Genomic DNA, 9,620 nt, shown 5'->3' with positions numbered 1-9,620 from the left:
TTCATGGTGATGGCGGAGGCCAAACCACATTCTCGTAGTCCATGAATCATTGACTTGAAATCCATATGAGCCACCGGAGGATCAGCCAGTACCATTGCCAGATTGTGCATGTCTGCGAACTTTAAGGCTTCCATTTGATCTGCACTAAAACATACTAAGTAAGACAAGAAAGAAATTTGAGCAAATAATATTTTAAATGATTTAACTTCGAGCCCAAAAGTGAATTATTAATTTTTAAAATTAAATTTCAAGTCAAATGCGAGTTTACGATCAATGGGGGTTTACGACCGTAAACTCGTGACCGTAAGCCTATGGCCGCAAACGGAGTTTACGGTCGTAAGCTCTTCACGGCCGTAAGCTTGGGCCGTAAACTCCGACGATTCCTTTTTTTGTCGATTTTAGGCTCAAAACTCGTCAAATCCTAGAAGTAAACACATATCTATGGTCAGAATCATGATACCTTCGAAGTGATCGGAGCAATTTCACAGAAAAAAACAAGAAAAATTTTCGAGGAGAGAAAGAGAGAGAGAGAGAGAGAGAGAGAGAGAGAGAGAGAGAGAGAGTTTGCGGCCGAAATCAGAATAATGAATGGGTTTCCGGCTGTAAACTCTATTTATACCTTTGACCATTTTACCTGCTGACCAAACAGTGTAAGGCATAGTCCAATATTTTCAAAAACAAAACTTTTTGAGGATTAAAATTAAAATTAAAATTAAAAATAAAATAAAATTAATTTTCAAAATTTAAAAATTAACAGTTAAATTTCAACAATTAAATAAATAAAAAAATTAAAATAAAAAATAAAAATAAAATTAAAATTAAATAAGACAAATAAAATAAAATAAACAACCTAAAATTTTAATTACTGAAAATAATTTTGTGACACTGGGATCAAAGTTGTTAGACAGCCCTATTCCACTTGTCAGTACCCTTATTTTCATGTCTTCGTCTGACCGATCGCCAGTATTGTGGTCCACTTAAGCACGAAACATTTGTGACAGAATTTGGACAATTTACGAATGACACGACATTTTTAACCCTTATTCTTAAATAAATTTCCTTGGGACCATTTAGCTGATTACAACCAAGGATATTGTTGTCCACCTAAATTGAGCAACGAGATCTACAGACAATCTGTATGTGTTTAATTTTTAATTGTACCAGAACGTGTTTCCCGCTTCCTGATATGCTCCAGCAATCAAGGACTTCCAGAATACTCCTTACACCAGGTGAGCAGACAATTATTAAGAGAGAAGATAGATTTAGAATGCATATGCTATACATCCAGGTCGGATCTCTTCCAATCACGCAGAGGATGAAACATATGACTAACTGAAGTTTTAGAGGGATTGAGAAGAGAATGATGCATATACTGTGTACCAGGTCGGATTATGAGTCACGCAGAGGAGACAGTATATGGCTAACAGATAGAAAGAATTGCATAGAGAGAAGATGCAGAGAGATAGAATTGCATATGTTACAGTCCAGGTCAGATCTCTCGATCACGCAGAGGAGGCAACATATGACTAACAGACAGAAAGCAAGAAAATAACCTTCTACAGACCTAGTTTATCAGAATTCCCCAGTCACCCCATCAAAACCGGAATTAAGGACAGAATCCGCACATCGAGGAAAAGTTAATCCACAGTTCTAGATACAGGTTCTTTTAATGTGACCGGTAGATTCTCATGTATATCTCCCTGCTCAACCTATCCGAGCGTCGTATTGTCAGGCTAAACGGATCTAACTAGTTCAATATTTGTCAAGTCCTTGAATTCCTTAAGTTCAACTCTTCCTAGTCAAGTCCATTTAAAATCTTTCGTGCCTACCAGCGCATCGAGCACAGAGCGTAGACAATTCAATTTTTGTACGTTACGAAGATTCAGTTTGCCCGTTATCACTTGATAATATCATTTCCCGTCACAACACCTACAAACAAAACTATTAGCAACATTTTTAATTTTCTGGATTTTTTATTGTTTTGGATTTTTGAATTTTTTATTGTTTTTTTTCTGATTATTTCTCCCCCTAAATTTGTGCATGGGTGAGAATGAAAATAAAAATAAAATAAGATGCGCAAATTTAAACTAACCTATCTAGAAAAACTAAAGAAATAAAAAATAAAAAATGAAGAAAAACTTAAAATAAAAGAAGAAAAACTTAAAATAAAAACAGAAAATTTAATCCTCAAAACGAATCATTTTCAAAAATCCCACAAGCACATCAAATCGAGCTTTGTTAAAAGGCTTAGTGAATAGATCCGCCACATTATTAGCAGTGGGAACTTGTTCCAGCCGGATGAGTGAACGTTTATAACAATCTCTGATGAAATGAATTTTAATATCAATGTGCTTGGTTTTAGAATGTTGGACAGGATTTTTGGCAATTTGAATCGCGGCCTCATTATCACAGTAAATAGGGGTTTCTAAGTAATTCAAACCGTAGTCCAACAGCTGATGTTGGATCCAGATAACTTGAGAGCAACAAGCAGATGCATCAACGTATTCCGCCTCCGCTGTTGAGGTTGAGACAGTGTGTTGTTTCTTGCACTGCCACGACACTAGCCTGTCACCAAGATATTGACACCCTCCTGAAGTAGATTTCCTGTCAAGCTCACAGCCTCCATAATACTGTCAGCAAAAGCATATAAATCAAATTTAGAATTCTTCGGATACCAAAGACCTAACTTTAGGCTGCCTTTGATATACCAAAAAATTCTTTTGACAACAATAAGATGTGAAAGTTTAGGATTAGCCTGATAACGTGCGCATTGACAAACTGCAAACATGATGTCTGGACGGCTTGCAGTAAGATACATCAACGATCCGATCATCGATCTGTAGAGTGTCTGATCTACGGAATCGCCACCAGTATCTGGAGTCAGAAGAGGTCTTTCAACCATTGGCGTCGATGCAGGTTTAGCGTCTTGAAACCCGAACTTCTCAAGAATATCCTCCACATACTTGGCTTGATGTAGCATGATTCCGGTTGAATTTTGTTTGACCTGAAGCCCCAAAAACATGGTCATTTCCCCCAACGAACTCATCTCGAACCGCTTTTTCATAATGCCTTCGAATTCCTTGCACAGTTGCGGACTGGTCGACCCGAAAATAATGTCGTCAACGTAGATTTGAACCAGAATGTGATCATTACCGACATGCTTGATAAACAAAGTTTGATCGATAGTGCCACGAGAGTATCCATGCTCGATCAAGTGCTTTGTAAGAGTCGCATACCACGCTTGAGGAGCTTGATGTAACCCATACAATGCCTTGTCCAACTTGTAGACATGATTAGGAAATTTCGAGTCAACGAACCCAGGGGGCTGATCAACGTAGATTTCTTCCTTCACCTTGCCATACAAGAAGGTTGTCTTGACGTCCATTTGGTAAATAGTGAAGTTCATGTAAGAGGCATATGCAACGAAGATACGAATAGCCTCCAAGCGAGCTACCAGAGCATAAACCTCCGTGTAATCAAGACCCTCGACTTATCGAAACCCGCGAACCACCAATCTAGCTTTATTTCGCACTATAACCCCTGAATCATCCTGCTTGTTTCGATAGACCCAGCGTGTGTCAAGAGAATTTTTGCCCTTTGGCAACTCAACCAACTTCCAAACCCCGAGTTTTTCAAACTGATGTAACTCTTCATGCATAGCATCTACCCAGTTGGGCTCATTCAGAGCCATTTCAACATTCTTGGGCTCTATTTGAGAGATAAAGCAAGAGTAAAGACAGGTATTGACATCTCCACACTGACTTCTGGTTTTAACGCCTTCGCCTAGCTGACCAATGATGTTCTCGATCGGATGATCGCGTTGAATCCTTGAGGGTATCTCCTGGCTGATTTCATTAAGCGAGACAGGAAGATTGTGAATATTGACACCTCCTTCATTTGCTGATTGTGCCACACCAGATGACTCTTCTACAAACTCATTAGAAATGTTTTCAGGAAAGAGTAGTTCCATAAAGGTTGAAGTGACAGCGGAAGCATCTTTAGACATGAACTCTCTTTCTACAGGAGTAAGTGGTGTAGTTTCAGCATCAGGAGTATCATTCTGAACTGGAGATTTTGGACTATCAGGTTGTACAGATGACTCCCCCTCAGGCGAAGCAGAGGACTCCCCCTCAGGCGGTGAAGAGGATACCATTGAGGGTCTGTAGACAACTTCTTCGTCTTCGTCTTCAGAAACATTCTTCGAACCAGAGACAGATCCAGATGAGCTATCCGAAGACACATTTATGGACTTGAAAAGCGATGTGTAATCAAACAACCAATCCGGACCCACTCGAGCATCCGTCTCATTCTCCTCCAACCAACACATGTTATAAGATTCCACAACCTGCTTTGTCTTCTTATTCTAGACCCTACGAAGTAACAATCATCGGCTTTGGCATTAAACTTCGGGTTGGTTTCTAGGTGAAGAAGGGTGCAAGGGCAGCCAAATACATGGAAATGACTGACTGAAGGCTTGTGACCATATAGAATCTCATACGGGGTCTTCATCTGAGCTTTGTTGATCAACACACGATTCTGAACGTAGCAAGCAGTGTTAATCGCCTCGGCCCAAAAGAAAACTGGTAACTTGGAATCACACAGCATCGTCCTTGCAGTGTCTTTTAAAGTTCTATTTCTCCTCTCAGCAACACCATTTTGTTGAGGGGTGTGAGCGGAGCTGTATTGATGCATAATACCCTTTTCTGCGCAAAAATGATCTAGAATAGAATTCTTGAACTCTGTTCCGTTGTTGGTATGAAGCGCCTTCACCCGGTTGTTAGTTTGGTTCTCAATCAACACAATGAATTTCTTAATTAGATCAGCAACTCCAGCTTTGTTGGATAGAAAGAAAACCCACGTAAAACGAGAGAAATCATCAATCACAACCAGACAGTATGAACTTCTGTTAATACTGAGAACGTTGACTGGTCCAAACAGATCCATATGAAGCAATTGAAGCACATGACTGATTAAGTTAACCTGCTTCGGCAGGTGTGGTTTTCTATGATGTTTTCCTTGAGCACATGACACACACTTTTCAAAAGTTATAAAGTCTTTGACAGGCAAACCACGGACCATTTCATTCTTCGCAAGACGATTCAAGTTTTTGGCGTTAGCATGACCGAGTCTTCGGTGCCACAACATTGCATTTTGTTATGAGATCTTTGAAAGGAGGCACGTAACTTGTTCTGGAAGATTGCTATTCATATCAATGATGTAAGCATTCCCATCCCTTTGTCGCATATCTGAGAATCATACATTCCTTGTCAGTGAAATGTGTAGAATAGCCTTTGTCGCATATCTGAGACACACTCAACAAACTATGCTTTAATTCGGGAGCAAAGTTGACATTCTCGAAACTTAACACCCCATTTGTGACGGTTCCTCTCTGAGTGATCTTGCCACCTTCTCCACCTGCAAAGGAAACATATCCCCCATTAAAAGATTGAATGTTGTTTAGTTGGGAGATATTTCCTGTCATATGCCGGGAGCAGCCGCTGTCGACGAACCAAGGTCTGACGACATTCCCCCGCAACTGTCCCTGCAAAATGTGCAGGTTCATTTAGATTTGGGAACCCAGGTCATTACTTTCCTGGGTTATCCCGTTTCCTTTTCAGATTTATCATTATTTACTAATTTTTCAGAGGATACAAATGATGGATTGGAACTTATTTTGGGTAGCCATTGATAATTAGGTTTTCTAACAGTCACCGATGGTTTTGAAACATGATTTTTAGTAGTTTGCTTTGAGCATCTAGGTTTTCTACTAGAATTGGTTGAAGACCCAGAGCTACTCCTTGACGAAACCAATCTTGGCTGAGCCATGTTTGGTTTTGGCAAACTGTTCGGGACTTTGTTATGAAAAACCTTCTTATTAATTTTAAAAACTCCCCGTTTTCTACTACGATCATTCTTCCAATCATCATTTCGAGAACGAGTTCTAGAGGATTTTCTAGTTAAAGACCTTCCTCTAAATTCCTTCTCTCCTCTTGGTGATATATAATGTACAAACATTCTATTAGGACAATTTCTAGCTATATGACCACCAATACCACAATTGAAACAAATCTGTTTGTTATTGTTAAAACCTGTACTGCATTTTTCAGATTTGTTTTCCATACCAACACCCTTGCTTTTCTCACATGAACATGAACAAGAATTAGGTTGTGAGACAAGTGAGGGTCTATCAGATGGAGAAACTTGTGAAATTGGTGGTTTTTCATTAGTATCATCACAAACATTAGAATTGTCAACCACATCATCAAACACTTTAAAAACATTCAAATCAATATTAGAAGGTGCAGAAACATCACAAAAAACATTGTCACTTGCAACATCAGAAAAATTAAAGTCTTTATTTAAAACTAAAACTTCAGGTTCAAACTCAGTTTTATTTTCAGAAACAGATCCTTCAACTTCGTGCTTTGACTGATTTAAGGATTGATCTGCAGGAGAAGTAGAAATGTTAGTACTTTCAACATTAATAAATCCTCCCGAAACAAAACCAGATGGCTTGCCATAAACCATGGATGGTTCATTAGCAATCTCCTCCTTGGACAAAGGTTGAAAGTGATATGAATGATTGAAAGGAGGAGGCACTTTGTCATACCCTAGACCCTTTGACTGATTATGTTTAAATTGCATGTAGTGGTCTATCATGTTGGCAACTACCTCACTTGATACATCAAATTTTCTAAAATCAAAATCAGCAGTTTCAAATTTGCCCTTTAATGTTTCAAGTTTAGTAACTAACTCAGCGTTCTGTCTCTTTATGTAGTCATAATTTTCACATTTATTACTATAGTCTTCCTGAAGTCTTCTAAAGTCCTTTATTTTAGTTTCTAACTGGGCCTTAAGAGGTTTTTGTCCTTTTCTAAGTTGATAACCCTCATATCTAAGGTCCTCTACTTCTCTACGTAGTGTTTCATTGTCCTCATGAAGAATTTTAACATAATCAATACAAGCTTGAGAGCAGGAGGCAGACTTACCTCATTTTTCTTTGGTTCAGAAGTAGAAGAGACCATCAGTGCAAACTGCAGCTCCATCATTTCATCTTCAGCTGCAACACTCTCTGCGGAAGCTTCATCACCAACCTGAGCCAAATGAGCATTTTCAGGTCTTGATATATTCAGGGCCTTCATCTGATCATCCCAGTCAAATGATTGCGCAACCATAGCCTTCTCACTGTTGACTTGAGCACCGCTCCGATTGTTTCCTACTGCAACCATTGTCCGGTCATTGTTTAATCTTCTATCCGGCTTCGGGCACTCACGAGCAAAATGACCTGGCTCGTGGCAGTTGAAACAACGCAACTTTCCCTTGCTGAACCCTACGTTTTTATCAGCACTCATCCCCCAGTTATTCTTCCCGGTCTTCTTCGCAAACTGCTTTGCCTTGAAAACTGCCATGACAATCTGCCATGTGATATCCATTTCTTCTACGTCTTCAGGATGAATCTGATCGAGATCAGCAAATCACAATTATGGCGGAAGATCTCCAGCTACAAGAGCATTGTAGCAGTTAACAAGTCCTGTAGCGAGAGCAAGATTTTTATCACACTCCTTGCCGTTTGAGGAGGAAGCCACATTAGAAGGAGAAGCAGCTTGAGTAGCAACGAATGATTGGTTCTGAGAGAAAGGCATGGCTGATGCAGTGGGAAGTGAGGTAGCTGATGGAGTGGAAAAGGATTGAATCTGAGCTTGCTGAGCAGCAAAGGGCTGACCTGCAGAGGAAAATATAAGAGATGAAATAGCATTGTTAGATGAGATCCCAAGGTTTGTAGCTAAGTATGAATTCACATGATTTATCTCCCGCTGTTTGTCATCAATATCACAGGCCTTGATGACTGCCATCATTTCAGCAAGAGTAAGGCGACTTAGATCCTTGGTCTTCTTAATAATAGCCACATTCATGTCCCATGACTTTGGGAGAGCATTCAGTAGCTTTTTATTTATTTCAGACTTTGTGAAAAAGATCCCAGCTACAGTCATTTCAGTGGTGAGAGTTGTGAATCGCTGCAACTGTGCCTCCAGGGTTTCTCCGGGAATGTAGTTGAACATGTTAAACCGTTGTCGCAGCATATCCTGGCGGCTCTCCTTCATGTCTTCATTCCCTTCATATACCTCAATTAAGGCTTCCCACAAAGCCTTTGCAGAAGTATACTCCCTAAAACCTTGAGCTATATCCGGAGACAGGGCCATGGTCAAAGTGGCTAAAGCCCGTTCCTACTCCTCAACCTTTTCAAAGTCTTCATCAGTGTAATTTTCAACCGCGTTGTCAACTACTTGCCCTGCAACAATGGTGGTTATTCTGACAGGATTTTTAATGATGCTTCTCCAAATCTTGAAGTCCTTCATTTTAATATACTTCTCTATCCTGTACTTCCATTCAGGAAAACCTTCAGCAGACAGCAGTCTTGGAATGCGAGTGGTTGTGCCCATTACAGAGTCCAGCTCATGGTGATGTGTTTGACTTTGTGAATCCATTTAATGTTAATTTAAATAAAAATTCAGTTATTAATTTAAATAAAAATTAAGTTATTTTTCAAAAAAAATTTGAGTTTCCGGTCAAAACAAGTGTTCACGGTCAAAGGGGTGTTTACGGCCGTAAACTCTGTTTACGGTCGAGAGTTTACGGTCGTAAAGGGTTTGCGGTTGTTGAAGATGCTTTATTCACGGTCTAAGAACGAAGTTTACGGCCCAAGAAATTTCTTGAGCTTGCGGCCGTAAACTGTAGGCAGTAACCTCTCAGAACTTCAAGGAATCACGATTTTTGGATTAAACTTGAAACCCTTTCGCAGCAGACACCAACTTCAGTCGTAACCAATGAAGAATATGGTCAAAAACTCGATTGTAGGATGCTTTGACACTGGTTTTGCTCTGATACCAATTGTAAGGTCCTTAAACGGATCTTACCAGTGATCAAACAATCAAAACACTCAATAATAACAAGAATGAAGTAGAAACAGAAATCAGAACAAGCTTGCACACGCTTCTATTAATGAAAACGTCTGGTACGACTTATAAAATAGAAGCCGTGAACTCTGTGGCATCAACAACCACTAAATGACCTAGCTAGCATCTATATATAGTGGACCTGGGCCGACCTTGGGTTTACGGCCGTAAACTCACAACTTGGCCGTAAACTACTATCAACACTACCAAAACTGCATATTGACACAAAAGAACCTATTACAACGAAAGCCTAGACCAAACCATTAATTGTACCCTTCATTGACATTCTATTATTTTGATCTAACGGCCCTTGTTTGGTTCTCGGGTTCTCGGAAACCTATAGGTTCTCAAATGATCCTTCCTCTCTCGCTCTCTCTGTATATATATATATATATATAGAGAGAGAGAGAGCTAGGTTCAAGTATTCTAACTAATTATTGTGCGGATATCATATTGATGTGCACAAAAGTACCCACTAATTTTAATATTTGTAACCTAACAAACTTAGACTAACTATGCACCTATAGGCAGTGTACCTAGTCAGATTATAGTATAGCTTGGGTAAGTCGGGTATCGATCACAGGGAAAGGTGTTACTAATTAATCTACTTGCTATCAAATTAACCTAATTATTAACAAGTTCAAAAAGGGTTTTATCTGATTTTAC

This window comes from Lactuca virosa, chromosome 2 (assembly GCF_052849685.1).
Source record: "Lactuca virosa cultivar CGN04683 chromosome 2, Lactuca_virosa_CGN04683_v6, whole genome shotgun sequence".
Lineage (NCBI taxonomy): Eukaryota > Viridiplantae > Streptophyta > Magnoliopsida > Asterales > Asteraceae > Lactuca > Lactuca virosa.
Note: the sequence above shows the minus strand (reverse complement) of the source record.